Source organism: Schistocerca nitens, chromosome 12, assembly GCF_023898315.1.
Source record: "Schistocerca nitens isolate TAMUIC-IGC-003100 chromosome 12, iqSchNite1.1, whole genome shotgun sequence".
In the NCBI taxonomy this organism is placed as follows: Eukaryota; Metazoa; Arthropoda; class Insecta; order Orthoptera; family Acrididae; genus Schistocerca; species Schistocerca nitens.
The window spans coordinates 153103680-153120410 of record NC_064625.1 but is presented as its reverse complement, the minus strand read 5'-3'; the positions used below and the strand labels follow the sequence as shown (position 1 = coordinate 153120410).

Below are 16731 nucleotides of genomic sequence, written 5' to 3'. Positions count from 1 at the left end.
CTGATAAATAACAGCAGTCACTTAAACTTTTACTTCTACTACAGAATGCTCAAAAATATCTCCAGTAATCATTTTGACTCTGTTTTAACAATAAAAGAAAAAGATGCATTGCTACTCACCGTAAAGGTGACACATTGTGCTGCAGACAGGCACAATGAAAAGAAGCTTACATATTAGCGTTCGGCCAAAGCTTTCTTCAGAAAAAGAAAGACACACACACACACGACCACCATCTCCAGCAAATTGGATTCCAGCCCAAAGAAAGCTTTGGCCGGAAGATACTGTGTTAAGTATCTTCACGTTGTGCCTATCGGCAAGTCAATGTGTCATCCTTTCAGTGAGTAGCAATCTATCTTTTCATTACTCATTGATATTCCAACCTAGAGTTTCCATTATTTGACCATTTTAGCTAATGAAAGATTCATTAATTATCATCTTTCTTCCTTCAGCACTTGAACTTTGATGCCAATTTATTTATTATTTATTTATGAAGTTTTGAAATGGTCTCCTGTTCATGCCAGTTAATGTTTGGGTAATTACTGATCAAATACTGTACAGGACAACCATAAAAATGGCAGTTTTTTATTCGATATGACAAAGATTGAAATGAAATACATATCAGTTGGTTACAATATTGGTACTAGATAACACTTAAATATTTTGAAGTTTCAATACACGTCTCTAGCTTCATTATATTCAACCACAAGTCTCTAGTTTTCCTTTCCTCCACTTTTGTGTTAGCTGTTGTTTGCTACAGAGAATAGTGTACATTTTATGAAGAACTGTGAGAAAAAATAGTTTGATAAGTATCCAGACAGTTTTTATATTCACTTATTATGCTGTAACAGCATAAATAACAATAACTTTGTCTTTCCATACTTAACTATACAAATATTTGATTTTACAGATTATGGGAAACAGAGAAGACATTTCTCCGTGGAAACAAGGGATGATTTTGGAACTCAAAGTTGAAGGACTCTGGAAACAGGAAGTTGCTAGAAAATTACCAATTGATCACAAAACTGTGGAAGTCAAAGTTTGTAGTATAAATGTGGTCAGAAGAAAATCTGCAGTCCCACATTCGCCATGTCAAAGAAAATTACAACAGTGTAGGCTTGGCAGCCAGAGACTGTGGTCCTGTGTCTGTCAGTTGTGTTGGTGTTTGCATTTGTGCGAGTGTGTGTGCTTGATGCCTCTTCTGATGATGGCCTGTCTGACCAAAATCTTTGTTTGACAGTCTTTTTGTTGCGTCTATCTGTGACTCAGCATCTCTGCTAAATGGTGAGTAGCAAACTATCCTTTACATAATATTGTCATTACTCCATCCTGTAGCTTCCAATGTTCGAAAGTGGCAGCAAAGCATGATAGAACACCGAGTTCAACGCACACTGCTTTTCAGATTGTGCAGAAATTTGGGATCCCAACTACTCATCAAACAGTTTTAAAACGCCTTTTTGATCTCAACCTTATGAATAAAAAACCTGCAGAGAAATTCCACCTAAAAAAAAATTTAAAAAAAAACTTGCTGAAGAAAGAAAAAGGTTTTCCAGCCGGCTTCAACACTGGACATCCAAGGATTAGAACAGGGTGATTTTTTTGGATGAGAAGAGATTTCATATGGATGGCAATGACAGCAGTTTGAAACTGTGGATGGAGCCAGGAGAGGAATTGAAGAAAGATTCTTTTGTCGAAACGAATAAGTTTCGTGAAAGTGTAATGCGGTGTGGAGCAATGTGTTCTAAAGGAGTGAAAAGTATTAATGTTTTTGCAGATTAAAATACTGTAGTATCTTTCAAAATAAGTTATTAAATACTGCAAGGGATCATTTCAGTGGCTAAAATCTTCAGCCATTCATTTTCCAAGATGACATTGCTAGCAGTCACTGCGCTAGTGTTGTCCAGGAGTATTGTGCAGGTCTGGGTACCGATCAGTGGCTTCCAAATTTTCCACACATGAATCCTATTGAGAATTTACGGGTAATTATGACTAAAAAATTATGTAAATATTGTTGTACCAGTAGAACAGAGGTAACTGAGAAAACTGTTCAGGTCTGGTACCATGAAACTGAACACTGTACATATAAAAAACTTGAAGAGTCAGTGACAGATCAAGTTCAAAGTCCTTAAAAAGGCACACAATAAATTGATTTTTATGCATCATGTTCTGTACAACTTAATTTCATTTCACACAAAAACAAAAATTCAGCAAAGAAATGAAAAACATATTCTTTGTTGTTGTTGTTTTGACATACATTAAGTAAAATGTGTAAATGGCTATTTTATTTTGGGCAGTACGGTGCTCTCGTTTGAATTGCACATTTCACATTAAATTAAATCATCTTATTAATTGCCACCAGGCAGTATACAGGCTAGCATATAAGTATATGAATGTCTTGCTCCCTGATGAGGCTTCTGCATGATATTTGCTTCAGCCTATCAAATTTAGACAGTATTCTTATCGTAGACTTCTGTAAAATAAACAATTTTCTTCCAGTTTAGCTACAATGCCCCAGAATGTTATGCCTAAGGACAGTATTGGGTGAAAGCAAGCAATGTATGCTAGCAGTACTGTCAACAAATCAACACATTGGGGGGGGGGGGGGGGGGACAACTGAACTTTACAGATAACTTATCCTCATGTTGGCGCCACCTCTGTTTTTTATCCATCTCATATCCACGAACAATCTAAGGAAAAGATAGACTGCTACTTACCATAAAGATAACATGTTAATTTGCAGACAGAAAGACATTTACACATTAGCTTTCGACCACAGCCTTCACCAGAGAAAAAGAAACACACACATTCATTCACACAAGCAAGCACACACAACCGGTCAAGTGTGCTTCCTTGTGTGAATGAGTGTAGCTGCATTTTTTTTAAATTTTTTGGTAAATCTTTGAAGAGATGGTAGTATAGATGAATTGCAATAAAAATGCCATACGACACCTGGCTAACTTTTATTGGGTACAGAGATATAGTTAAGTTCAATGCATTTTTTCTTTTTCTGTTGGTACACCAATTGCTAAGGGTTGCTATGGGTGCGTTTATCAAATTTCAGCAGTAGAGTGTTCATGTTCACATTATGTGTGCTCTAGTTTACACTGAAGTTTTCATTGTGACTTGTTGGTTCAAAATGGCTCTGAGCACTATGGGACTTAACATCTGAGGTCATCAGTCCCCTAGAATTTAGAACTACTTAAACCTAACTAACCTAAGGACATCACACACATCCATGCCCGAGGCAGGATTTGAACCTGCGACCGTTGCGGTCGCGCGGTTCCAGACTGTAGGGGCTAGAACCGCTCGGCCACACCAGCCGGCTGTGATTTGTTGGCCAAGTCTAATGTACTGTAGTGTGTAAATATGCCGCACATATTTACACATGCAGAGTATGTCGATATGGTATTTGTGTAAGGGTTTAGTAATGGGTACATGTTCAATAAACTGTGTGACACTGGTACAGCGCCCATCAGTCATATTGCATCTGAACATGGAAATGAACAAACTGTGGATGAAGCAGAACACATTATTCAGTCAGTAGACTGTATTACTTCAACAAGCACATGTAGAATTTCTGCACATATCTGTGTTCCACATACAAGAGTATGGCAGACAATTGGTATGCACTGGTTCCATCCATATCATTTACAGCTCATTTAGCACCTTCGAGCAGGAGATGAAAATGCATGACTGGAACTTTGTCATTGGATACTTGAAAACTTCCAGGTAATTCCACTTTTATTCTTCACTGATAAAGGCACTTTCACTCGTCACAGTATCAATAACACTTGCAATTAACATCAGTGGTCTGAAGAAAACCTATATGCCATTGTGGAGACACATTTTCAAGAACACTTCTCTGTAAATGTGTGATGCGGTTTGATACACAATCAGTTGATTGGGCCTGTTGTGTTACTGCATCATCTTACAGAACGCTATTATCTACACTTTCTTGAAAATGAGCTTCTAGCATTAGTGAAAGAGAGTCCTTTGGCTACAAAAATGTGTATGTTCATCCAACTTGGAGGGGTTCCTGCACATTTTAGTCATTACGTGACATCATCTAAACCTAACGTTCCCCAGAAGATGGATCGATAGATATGGGCATGATTGTTGCCCACTGAGGTCCCCAAACATTACCCCTTTCAATTTTTGCCTGTGGGGACGGTTGAGAGATGAAGTCTACAAATAAAAAGTAACCACAAGAGCCAATTTCATCATTCAGATTACAAGTAGTGCAGACCTCAAAAGAGCTACATACACTCCTGGAAATTGAAATAAGAACACCGTGAATTCATTGTCCCAGGAAGGGGAAACTTTATTGACACATTCCTGGGGTCAGATACATCACATGATCACACTGACAGAACCACAGGCACATACACACAGGCAACAGAGCATGCACAATGTCGGCACTAGTACAGTGTATATCCACCTTTCGCAGCAATGCAGGCTGCTATTCTCCCATGGAGACAATCGTAGAGATGCTGGATGTAGTCCTGTGGAACGGCTTGCCATGCCATTTCCACCTGGCGCCTCAGTTGGACCAGCGTTCGTGCTGGACGTGCAGACCGCGTGAGACGACGCTTCATCCAGTCCCAAACATGCTCAATGGGGGACAGATCCGGAGATCTTGCTGGCCAGGGTAGTTGACTTACACCTTCTAGAGCACGTTGGGTGGCACAGAATACATGCGGACGTGCATTGTCCTGTTGGAACAGCAAGTTCCCTTGCCGGTCTAGGAATGGTAGAACGATGGGTTCGATGACGGTTTGGATGTACCGTGCATTATTCAGTGTCCCCTCGACGATCACCAGTGGTGTACGGCCAGTGTAGGAGATCGCTCCCCACACCATGATGCCGGGTGTTGGCCCTGTGTGCCTCGGTCGTATGCAGTCCTGATTGTGGCGCTCACCTGCACGGCGCCAAACACGCATACGACCATCATTGGCACCAAGGCAGAAGCGACTCTCATCGCTGAAGACGACACGTCTCCATTCGTCCCTCCATTCATGCCTGTCGCGACACCACTGGAGGCGGGCTGCACGATGTTGGGGCGTGAGCGGAAGACGGCCTAACGGTGTGCGGGACCGTAGCCCAGCTTCATGGAGACGGTTGCGAATGGTCCTCGCCGATACCCCAGGAGCAACAGTGTCCCTAATTTGCTGGGAAGTGGCGGTGCGGTCCCCTACGGCACTGCGTAGGATCCTACGGTCTTGGCGTGCATCCGTGCGTCGCTGCGGTCTGGTCCCAGGTCGACGGGCACGTGCACCTTCCGCCGACCACTGGCGACATCATCGATGTACTGTGGAGACCTCACGCCCCACGTGTTGAGCAATTCGGCGGTACGTCCACCCGGCCTCCCGCATGCCCACTATACGCCCTCGCTCAAAGTCCGTCAACTGCACATACGGTTCACGTCCACGCTGTCGCGGCATGCTACCAGTGTTAAAGACTGCGATGGAGCTCCGTATGCCACGGCAAACTGGCTGACACTGACGGCGGCGGTGCACAAATGCTGCGCAGCTAGCGCCATTCGACGGCCAACACCGCGGTTCCTGGTGTGTCCGCTGTGCCGTGCGTGTGATCATTGCTTGTACAGCCCTCTCGCAGTGTCCGGAGCAAGTATGGTGGGTCTGACACACCGGTGTCAATGCGTTCTTTTTTCCATTTCCAGGAGTGTATGATGTTATCAAGAGAAGTCAAAATTGCACTGAAGTTGGTGGGGGAATTTTTGAAAATCAACTGTGAAGTCCTCGTTTGCCTTTGCTTTGTTTGTTAGAGTTACATACTAACATCTGTACCTCTGTACTCAATAAAAATTGGACACATGTTAATTGGCATTTGTTACTGCAATTTGCCTATACTACTACCTCCGCAAAACATTTAACATTCCTACTAAAACACCCTGTATAGGTCAAACAACACACAAAAATGTACAGGGGAGGGGAGAGAGCACTACATACCTGCATCTACACCGATACTCTGCAATCCACTGTGAATTGTATGGCAGAGTGTACATGTCACTCTTCCTGTTCCCCATTCCATTCACATACGGAGCACAGGATGAATGATTGTTTAAATGTCTCTGTGTGTGCTGTAAATAACCTAATATTGTCCTCACGACCCCAATGGGAGCGAATTATAGAGACTTGTAGTTATCACCCGAGTCATCATTTAAAGCTGGTTCTTGAAATTTTGTAAGTAGGCTTACTCGTGATACTTTACATCTATCTTAAAGTGTCTGCCAGTTCGGTTTCTTCAGCTTATCTGTGACACTCTCCCATGTAGCAAACAAATTTGTGACCGTTCAGGCTGCTCTTCTCTGTATTCATTCATCATTCCCTGTTAGTCCTATCTGATATTGGTCCCACACTCTCAGGTAATATTCCAGGAAGGGTCACACAAGTTATTTGTAAGCAATCTATTATGTAGACTACTTGCATTTCCCCAGTATTCTAACAACAAACAAAAGTCTACAGCCAACTTAATCCATGACAGCTTATGTTATAATTCCACTTCATATCCCTACAAAGTGTCACACTCAGGTATTTGCACGAGTTGACCAATTCCAACTGTGACTCATTCGATTACAGTCTTAGGTGATAATACATATTTTTCATTTTGCAAAGTGCAAAATTTTACTTTTCTGAACATTTAAGGCAAATTGCCAATCTTTACTTATACTTCTGTAAACAACTTATATCCAACATCCTCTCTGCAAAAAAACTCAATCCAGTCTCCAATTTTTGCTTTATATCCCATATGATCATTCTTTGACACTGAGTCAAACACTTTTCAAAAATCACGAAATACTGCATCTACCTGACTGCCTTGATCCAAAGCTTTCAGCATGTCATGTGAGAAAAGTGAGATTTGGGTTTCACACAATTGACATTTTCGGAATCCATGCTGGTTGGCACTGAGGGGGTCATACTGTTCAAGAGACCTCATTATGTTTGTGCTCAGAATATGTTCTAAGACTGAACAACAAATAGATGTCAAAGATATTAGATGGTAGTTTTGTGGGTCACTTCCACTACACTTCTTGTAGATGGGTGGGAACTGCTTTTTCCAAGAACTGAGCATGGTTTTTTGTTTGAGGGATCTATTATAGATTACAGTCAGGAGAGGGGCTAACTCAGCTGCAAATTCAGTATAGAATTTGACAAGAATTCCATCAGGCCCTGGAGCTTTGTTCATTTTTAATGATTTTAGCTGTTTCTCAACACCACTGACACTAATACTTATTTCATTCATCTTTTCAGTAGTACAAGGATTGAATTGGGGCAATTCTCCTGGGTTTTCCTTTGTGAAGGAACATTTGATAATGGAGTTAAGCATTTCAGCTTTTGCTTTGCTACCCTGTCTCATTCGCTACGGACTAGACACTAAATTTGCTGCCGCTAACAGCGTTTAGATTTGAACAGAATTTCTTTGGGTTTTATGAAATATTGTTTGACAATATCCTGCTACGGTTGTCACTGACAGCATCATGCAGTGCTCTCTTGATAGCCAAACATGCTTAATTCAGTATCTCTCTATCTATAACCGTATACTTTGTTTTAGACCTATTACGCTGCAGTCTATTTCTTTACAGTGACTGTAGACCATGGCCCCTACCTTTATGAATTATTCTACTTGGTTCAAATCTATCCAGTGCTTGTAATTATTCTTTTAAACTTGAGCCATAGCACCTCAACATGCTCCTGTCCTGTATTAAAATTTCTAATTCTTCACAGAGTGAGACAAAACACTACTACTCTTTTTTATCTATGTTACTGAACATACGTATCCTTCAGCTGGTTTTAGTTGCCTTTTGTGGTTTGGTAATCACTGCTGCCACAACCGCATCACGAGCACTTATACCAGTTTCTATGTGGACACACTCAAAGAGATCAGGTCTAACACATTTAGCATTTGTTGACAGTTATCAGCATGGAAAATTTCAATAAAGTAGATTGTGTCTACTGTAGATAATGACACATACTTTTAGTACACTGAGCGAAGTGGGGTAGTGGTAAAAGACTCTACTTATATTCAAGATGTTAGTTCAAATCCTTGTCTGTCCATCTGGATTTGGTTTTTCTGTGATTTTCATCAATTGTATAAGCAAAATTCCAAGATGGTTCTTTCTCCAATCTGAGTTAGTGCTCCATTTCTAATGACCTTGTCACTGATGGGGCTTTAAACCCTAATGTTTTGTTTCACTTGCTACATAACAGTACAGCAGATAACATTCATTACCTCAGCTCAACACATCAGCTGAGTGACATATACATGCTCCAGGATTTAAAACTAATGGGATGGAGGTCAAAACATGAATGACTGCAGACACTGTCAAGCTCTACTGGTAACACACATTATGTTACAAAACTTTTTCATGAGCTTTGCAAGTAGGCCTGTAATTAAAACACAAATTTTTTCCTTAAAAAAAAAATAAATCTAGTTACTACTTTCCTTCACTGGTTGTATTAAAGGCAGGCCATAACAGAACAAAAAAGATGATGTGACGAATGTCAGACAATTACACAAAAATAAAATAATGCCTAGTTATTAAAGATCTCTTTTTTTGAAAGAGAATGGACAATACACACGCACACGCACGCGCGCACACACACGCACGCGCACACACACACACGCGCACACACACACATGCGCACACACACACACACACACACACACACACACACACACACACACACACACACACACACACACACCTATTTATTGCCACTGGGCCTCAGCCCAACCTCTTTAATCTGTCACTTCTATACTGCCAGAATATGCTATGAAAATATTCTCTACATATGTAGCAGACTGATCACAGTTCTTAACTCAATACTGCCTCTCACAAACAAGATAGCAACTGAACAGATCTAAGATTATGACTGGTTCACTGCTTTAGGGAACCACTTAATTCCACCCATTTGCTTTAACCCGTGATGTCATCAACATGATGGAAACGCCTACTTGCAACATATACAAAACAATGATGATATTGTCACTACATGCAAATGCCAACAAACGGAAACAAAAATAAAAACACAAGAATGCTTCACTCCAACCATAAAATGAAACTAACAGGACAACCATGGGAAATATGGGGTTTATATTAGGGACAAGCTAAATACATAATGATACAAAACACACCAGCCAAATAATAATAATAAGCAGAAATTACAAGCATTGGCCAAACGACTTAGAAGACATGGAACACTTCTGGACCAACATATGGTCAAACCCGGTACAACATAACAGGCATGCACGGTGGATACAAGCAGAAACAGACACATACAAGATGATACTACAAATGCCTGGAGTGATAATTTTGCAACATGAAGTCACCCAAGCAATTAATTCTACTCACAATTGGAAAGCCCCTGGAAAAGATAAAATAGCAAATTTCTGGCTAAAGAAGTTCACCTCAACACATTCACATCTAACTAAATTATTTAACATTCCACATTGGAAAAATATATTAAAAACAGAGATTCCATGACTTACCAAACGGTAAAGCGCTGGTAGATAGGCACAATAAAAAACACACAAAAACACACAGACAAAATTTCGAGCTTTCGCAACCCCCGGTTGCTTCGTCAGGAAAGAGGGAAGGAGAGGGAAAGATGAAAGGATGTGGGTTTTAAGGGAGAGGGTAAGGAGTCATTACTTTAGGGGGAAAAAAGGACAGGTATACACTCGCGCACACACACACACACACACACACACACACACACACACACACACACACACACCTATCCATCCACACACATACAGACACAAGCAGACATATTTAAAGACAAAGAGTTTGGGCAGAGATGTCAGTCGAGGTGGAAGTGCAGATGCAAAGATGTTGTTGAATGGCAGGTGAGGTATGAGTGGCGGCAACTTGAAATTAGCGGAGATTGAGGCCTGGTGGATAACGGGAAGAGAGGATATATTGAATGGCAAGTTCCCATCTCCGGAGTTCGTATAGGTTGGTGTTAGTGGGAAGTATCCAGATAACCCGGACGGTGTAACACTGTGCCAAGATGTGCTGGCCGTGCACCGAGGCATGTTTAGCCACAGGGTGATCCTCATTACCAACAAACACTGTCTGCCTGTGTCCATTCATGCGAATGGACAGTTTGTTGCTGGTCATTCCCACACAGAAAGCGTCACAGTGTAGGCAGGTCAGTTGATAAATCACATGGGTGCTTTCACACGTGGCTCTGCCTTTGATCGTGTACAACTTCCGGGTTACAGGACTGGAGTAGGTGGTGGTAGGAGGATGCATGGGACAGGTTTTACACTGGGGGCGGTTACAAGGGTAGGAGCCAGAGGGTAGGGAAGGTGGTTTGGGGATTTCGTAGGGATGAACCAAGAGGTTACGAAGGTTAGGTGGACGGCGGAAAGACACTCTTGGTGGAGTGGGGAGGATTTCATGAAGGATGGATCTCATTTCAGGGCAGGATTTGAGGAAGTCGTATCCCTGCTGGAGAGCCACATTCAGAGTCTGGTCCAGTCCCGGAAAGTATCCTGTCACAAGTGGGGCACTTTTGTGGTTCTTCTGTGGGGGTTTCTGGGTTCGAGGGGATGAGGAAGTGGCTCTCGTTATTTCCTTCTGTACCAGGTCGGGAGGGTAGTTGCGGGATGCGAAAGCTGTTTTCAGGTTGTTGGTGTAATGCTTCAGGGATTCAGGACTGGAGCAGATTGCCACCCATTCCATATCAAACGGTCCCTTCCCTACAGCCTAGGCCTTCGTGGCAAACGAATCTGCTCCAGTCCTGAATCCCTGAACCATTACACCAACAACCTGAAAACAGCTTTCGCATCCTGCAACTACCCTCCCGACCTGGTACAGAAGCAAAGAACGAGAGCCACTTCCTCATCCCCTCAAATCCAGAACCTCTCACAGAAGAACCCCAAAAGTGCCCCACTTGTGACAGGATACTTCCCGGGACTGGATCAGACTCTGAATGTGGCTCTCCGGCAGGGATACGACTTCCTCAAATCCTGCCCTGAAATGAGATCCATCCTTCATGAAATCCTCCCCACTCCACCAAGAGTGTCTTAACGCCGTCCACCTAACCTGCGTAACCTCTTAGTTCATCCCTATGAAATCCCCAAACCACCTTCCCTACCCTCTGGCTCCTACCCTTGTAACTGCCCCCGATGTAAAACCTGTCCCGTGCACCCTCCCACCACCACCTACTCCAGTCCTGTAACCCGGAAGGTGTACACGATCAAAGGCAGAGCCACGTGTGAGAGCACCCACGTGATTTACCAACTGACCTGCCTACACTGTGAAGCTTTCTATGTGGGAATGACCAGCAACAAACTGTCCATTTGCATGAATGGACACAGGCAGACAGTGTTTGTTGGTAATGAGGATCACCCTGTGGCTAAACATGCCTTGGTGCACGGCCAGCACATCTTGGCACAGTGTTACACCGTCCGGGTTATCTGGATACTTCCCACTAACACCAACCTATCCGAACTCCGGAGATGGGAACTTGCCCTTCAATATATCCTCTCTTCCCGTTATCCACCAGGCCTCAATCTCCGCTAATTTCAAGTTGCCGCCACTCATACCTCACCTGCCATTCAACATCTTTGCCTCTGCACTTCCACCTCGACTGACATCTCTGCCCAAACTCTTTGTCTTTAAAGATGTCTGCTTGTGTCTGTATGTGTGTGGATGGATAGGTGTGTGTGTGTGTGTGTGTGTGTGTGTGTGTGTGTGTGTGTGTGTGTGTGCGCGCGCGAGTGTATACCTGTCCTTTTTTCCCCCTAAGGTAAGTCTTTCCACTCCCGGGATTGGAATGACTCCTTACCCCCTCCCTTAAAACCCACATCCTTTCATCTTTCCCTCTCCTTCCCTCTTTCCTGACGAAGCAACCGGGGGTTGCGAAAGCTCGAAATTTCGTGTGTGTGTTTTTGTGTGTTTTTTATTGTGCCTATCTACCAGCGCTTTCCCGTTGGGTAAGTCATGGAATCTCTGTTTTTAATATAAATTATTTAACAGTTACATTGCAGACCCATACACATTCCCTGATACACTTACACATGGAATAACTTATCTGAAACCTAAAGATCAAGCAGACACAGCAAACCCAGCAAAATATTGCCCTATAACATGCCTACCAACAATATACAAAATATTAACTTCAGTCATTATACAGAAATTAATGACACATACAACACAGAACAAAATTATAAATGAAGAACAAAAAGGTTGTTGCAAAGGAGCATGAGAATGTAAAGAGCAACTGATAATAGATGCAGAGGTGACATATCAAGCTAAAACTAAACAAAGGTCGCTACACTACGCTTACATTGATTACCAAAAAGCTTTTGATAGTGTACCCCACTCATGGTTACTAAAAATATTGGAAATATACAAAGTAGATCCTAAATTGATACAGTTCCTAAACATAGTAATGAAAAATTGGAAAACCACACTTAATATCCAAACAAATTCAAATAATATCACATCACAGCCAATACAGATTAAGCGTGGAATATACCAAGGAGACTCATTAAGTCCTTTCTGGTTCTGCCTTGCTCTGAATCCACTATCCAACATGCTAAATAATACAAATTATGGATACAATATTACTGGAACACACCCACACAAAATCACACATTTGCTATACATGGATGATCTAAAACTACTGGCAGCAACAAATCAACAACTCAACCAATCACTAAAGATAACAGAAGTATTCAGCAATGATATAAATATGGCTTTTGGAACAGACAAATGTAAGAAAAATAGCATAGTCAAGGGAAAACACACTAAACAAGAAGATTACATATTGGATAACCACAGCAACTGCATAGAAGCGATGGAGAAAACAGATGCCTATAAATATCTAGGATACAGACAAAAAATAGGAATAGATAATACAAATATTAAAGAAGAACTAAAAGAAAAATATAGACAAAGACTAACAAAAATACTGAAAACAGAATTGACAGCAAGAAACAAGACAAAAGCTATAAATACTTATGCTATACCAACATTGACCTACTCATTTGGAGTAGTGAAATGGAGTAACACAGACCTAGAAGCACTCAATACACTTACACGATCACAATGCCACAAATATAGAATACATCACATACATTCAGCAACAGAAAGATTCACATTAAGCAGAAAGGAAGGAGGAAGGGGATTTATCGACATAAAAAACCTACATTATGGACAGGTAGACAATTTAAGAAAATTCTTTATAGAACGAGCAGAAACTAGCAAAATACACAAAGCAATCACTCATATAAATACATCGGCTACACCACTGCAATTTCATAACCACTTCTACAACCCTTTAGATCACGTAACATCAACAGAAACGAAGAAAGTAAATTGGAAAAAGAAAACACTACATGGCAAGCACCCGTATCATCTAACACAGCCACACATCGATCAAGAAGCATCCAACACATGGCTAAGAAAAGGCAATATATACAGTGAGACGGAAGGATTCACGATTGCAATACAGGATCAAACAATAAACACCAGATATTACAGCAAGCATATTATTAAAGATCCCAATACCACAACAGATAAATGCAGACTTTGCAAACAACAAATAGAAACAGTAGATCACATCACAAGCGGACATACAATACTAGCAAATACAGAGTACCCCGGAAGACATGACAATGTAGCAAAAATAATACATCAACAGCTTGCCTTACAACATAAACTTATAAAACAACATGTTCCCACATACAAGTATGCACCACAAAATGTACTGGAGAATGATGAATACAAATTATACTGGAACAGAACCATTATAACAGATAAAACAACACCACATAACAAACCTGACATCATACTCACCAATGAAAAGAAGAAATTAACACAACTAATCGAAATATCCATAGCCAATACAACAATTATACAAAAGAAAACAGGAGAAAAAATTGAAAAATACATCCAACTGGCTGAGGAAGTCAAGGACATGTGGCATCAGGATAAAGTTGACATTATACCAATTATACTATCAACTACAGGAATCATACCACACAATATCCACCAGTACATCAATGCTATACAACTACATCCAAACTTATATATACAACTACAGAAATCTGTAATTATTGATACATGTTCAATTGCCCGAAAGTTCCGAAATGCAATATAACACATACCGTACAGTTAAAAGGAAGTGACACTTGATCAAGGTCCGTGTCACTTTCCATTTTTAACCAGACTTAATGCCTGAGAAAGTAAAGAAGTAATAATAATAATAATAATAACAATAATGTCTCTACTTACGACATAACACTGCAGCCAAAAAACCAACAGGAATCGTACATTACACTTGACCTATGCAGCTCAAACCAAGCTCACGGTACCAAAAAACCAACACCTCCAACCCCAAAAAGTGGAATCTGATACAGCTCAAACAAAGTCCTTGATACAAAAAAACCAACACCTACAATCAGTGGCAGATACAGAAAAACCTCAAGGAAGGGGTGCTAAAGATATCTTGAGCTACCTTTACTTTTACCGTAGTAAAAAAATAATCAAGTCACATGCAAAGTTTAAGAAAGTTTTATTTAAACTGATTACACACACACATACAAGACAATGCCATCTTATGACATAAAAAAGTTACAATCGTGGTGCTCTTCCTTAAATGATGAATTCTATACGCCTATTCTTCCTGGCAAATTGGTTAATTACAGCATCAATAGGACAATCAATATCAGGGTGAGCGTTCAACTGAACTACGCCATTAAGACAATCCTCCTCCGTTGTCGACCTCAGCCAGGTCTTTTTACCCTGCAATGTTGAAAAACTTTCTACTGTAGCAATAGATGCAGATATGTGTTAGCTATCTATGTGCCAGACAGAAATGTATAAAAAACGATCATGTAGATGCATGTGCTGCATAGGAAAGTACAACTACTCGTTAACTCGATTCAGTCGAGTTGACTGAGGAAACTAACGAACAAATAGTGTGCAGGCTGACTGGTGGGGGCGGCGCAGTTGACCCCGAAAGGGGGGGGGGGGGGAGGAGAAGGGGGCACGCCACGTGAGAGCCGCCCATATAAATCCGCCAGTGCCTACAACAGCAAAAAGAGGAATCGGACTTTTCCCTTGACCTATATAGCTCAAATGCAGCTCTTAATACCTACTGGCAAAAAAAAAAAAAAAAAAAAAAAAACCACAACTACAAACTTCACACCCCTAAATAACTCATAAAACACCGCCGAAACCAAAACCCCCAAAAACTAAAAAACCCATATTCACTAGTCCAATTAAACCAAAACGAAAATACCATCAATATAAGACAGACAAAACTTCAGAATTGCTATAGGATAAAACCAAAACAAAAATTACTTACCAACGGAAGCCTCCGGCAAAATCACCTAGATTAGCCCACACACACACACACACACACACACACACACACACAGAGAGAGAGAGAGAGAGAGAGAGAGAGAGAGAGCAAAAATGCCACACACATAAACAAAATGGAAAAACCTCAATAACTCACTGAAAACAAAGCAAATACATCCAAATCCACATTACAGCACTAACAACACAGACTCAAAAAACCCATGTTACAACAGTGATAACCAAGACTCAAATGAACCCACTACCACATGTTAAACTCCATACCAACATCCACAACCAGAGGGTGCCATGAAATACAGAAACACGACATCTACAAAACACGAATCAACTCAAAAAACACCGCATCATAATTACATCACACACTGTAACACCAATGTTATACCATGTGTCAAAGCAGACAGGTGGAATCTGACGCTTCCAATGCTACATATACCTAAGAAGTTGTTCAAAACATAAATCACCCAGCTTGCACAAGCATATTAATATTTTATGTATATGTCAACATTATTTTTGGTAAGGGTGTCTGTAATGTAACTTTTGAAGTACTGCATACTGAAACACCAGCATGATCTCTTGGGTACTACAAAAATGGTGCAGTTAAGGTAATGCTAACAATACTTATACTAAATCATGACAATGCAAAAATTTAAACAATCATCCCAATCTCTTCATCCAGCACAGGCTTAAATTTTAGAACAGCAAACTAACTTTATTGTGTCCTGAACACAATAGTACCACATACAACTAAGATAACAACTGAACAGCTCTATGAGTGGCACACAGTGAAGAGTTTATTCAAAACAAAACAAACTTCTAATATGTAACTTCGCACAAATAAAACTGGCTACAGTATATTACCTACCTACAACCATAAATTTAGGTTGTGTCGAAAGACTGACCTGCAGGATAGCCCACAGTCTAGGCAGTATTGGAAAGTGACAAACTGATTACAAGTTGCCAAAGTTAATAAATGAGATTGTGAAATAAAGATGATTGTATGAAGAGACTGGTCTGGTCCCCAATGACCCCTCCACCACCATCACTGAGGTACAGGAAATACACTAAATGAATTATGTCTAAAATTTCTTGAAGTCCACTTAGATAAAAGAAAATCAATCACATCAGCACACTGGTAAGCTAATCCGCTACCAACAAGCTTGGTTTGACGTGTTATGTACCAAGACGTCTCCCTCTGCCAAAAACGTTGAAATTGAATAAAACAACAAATACACAAGTAGGCTTCCATCATTCAACAAGTGAGGTAGAAATTTTCACAATGGTGATCCTTACTATGTACTAATCAATATGATAATCTGAACATATCTTGATGTGCCCTTCAATAACCTCAAAGACCATTCTCCATATTCCGACCT

The 16731-nt window shown here is 40.8% G+C and overlaps 1 protein-coding gene across 1 annotated transcript in view; it reads right to left on the bottom strand.

The window, feature by feature from the left end:
• Window positions 1–16731, bottom strand: part of LOC126215023 (cullin-2-like) — a 128986-nt gene that overhangs the window by 111354 nt on the left and 901 nt on the right. The window lies entirely within an intron of this gene.